Source organism: Eufriesea mexicana, unplaced genomic scaffold, assembly GCF_001483705.2.
Source record: "Eufriesea mexicana isolate 0111107269 unplaced genomic scaffold, ASM148370v2 scaffold1809, whole genome shotgun sequence".
Taxonomy (NCBI): Eukaryota; Metazoa; Arthropoda; class Insecta; order Hymenoptera; family Apidae; genus Eufriesea; species Eufriesea mexicana.
The window spans coordinates 654,620-656,088 of NW_016909914.1; the positions used below are offsets into that span (position 1 = coordinate 654,620).

Consider the following 1,469-nt stretch of genomic DNA (forward strand, 5'->3'; position numbering starts at 1 on the left):
AAGGACCTTTGGCTAAGGAGTAGGAAACTGTCAAGGAGCCGATTTCTGATGGTCAATGACGTGATTTATAAGTGCCGTCCGTCCGTCGCTTGTTGGGTCTGTCACAAGTGGGTCCCATCTGTCGCGTCTGGTACTAGTAAAATTCCTAATTTTGCTTTACCTTTATAAGCTTAATCCGCTAGAACGGCGTTGAGGCACATCGAACCTCCGGAATTGCAGTCTCATTATAAAATATAAAATAAACCGTTAGGTCTGTTAAAAGTGTAAGCCTTAATTATAAAATCATATTCTAAATACGCTCTCCGGGACGGAACAGTTACTGCATATTTGTAGTACTGCAGTAGAAGGAATTTATTTTAACCCTTTGCACTCGACGCTTTTTTCGTTACAGAGACATAGTAATTCGAAGACTTTCTGCCATGAAGTCGACGATATTTTTAAAACGGTAAATAAGAAGTGCAAATTAATTGTAACACGTAGAATTATTTTACTTCGATATTCCACGCGTCGTTGGGCAATTTTAAATTCGAGATATTAATTAACAACGATCTTTAGAATCTGATTAAATGGCGACTGAGAGTCGCCTCTCGAGCGCAAAGGGTTAAACGTAATTTACAGAACTCTCATGTTGTCATGACTAAAAGTTGACGATATTATCGCAAATTAATGCTCTTCTCATATTTTTCCTTTACGAGTCAAAATATAAAAATTGGATTAGTATGTTATCAATATTTGCAATATTACACGAAACCAAGCTATTTAAACATCTCCTCTAATTGTAACGATGACAAACATACTTTGTACGTAATTTAAATGGTATGAAGGAGCATTTGTTGCCAAAGTTTACAAATTATATATAGGGTGTCTTTTTTAAGTTGATGCAATGAAAAATTTCGGAGAGAGCTGATTGAAAGGAAACAATCTGCTTTTTAGCATTTTAATTTACAAAATACAGATACTAAATACTAACAGAATTTAAGAATTTCATTTTTTTTTAATTCATTTGTTTATGAAATTGTTCGCTATGTCGACTTAATAAAGTCAACCTGTATATCGACAAAAATTTCATGTTTCATTTTTAATTTTCCGAGTCAAGATTAATGTCATGTATATATCTCGAGCGTATTTTAACATTAACTACACGATATTAATCTAACTGCGTGGATGAACTTGAAAATGAAAAAAAACCTTGAAAATAAACATTTTTTAAATCATTGAATTTTCGAAATTATTTAAATTACGTATGAAATACTTTTTGTATCATCACAGTTGGCAGAAATATTTAGGTGACTTGACATAGATACACTCTGCATATCTTCATACTTTGTATTCTATGGTTATAACATGGATATCTTCATTTAATGAAATAGTAATATAAAATTATATTACTTATCTGTAGATTATATTCTTATGTTATATTATGCAGATTGTATCATGTATGTTATAGATTATATTATGTTATGTATATT

General features: G+C 31.4%; 1 protein-coding gene across 1 annotated transcript in view; it reads right to left on the reverse strand.

Annotated features, from left to right (window-relative positions):
• Positions 1-1,469, reverse strand: part of Mmp2 (Matrix metalloproteinase 2) — a 124,741-nt gene that overhangs the window by 34,823 nt on the left and 88,449 nt on the right. The gene's annotated exons all lie outside the window — the stretch shown is intronic.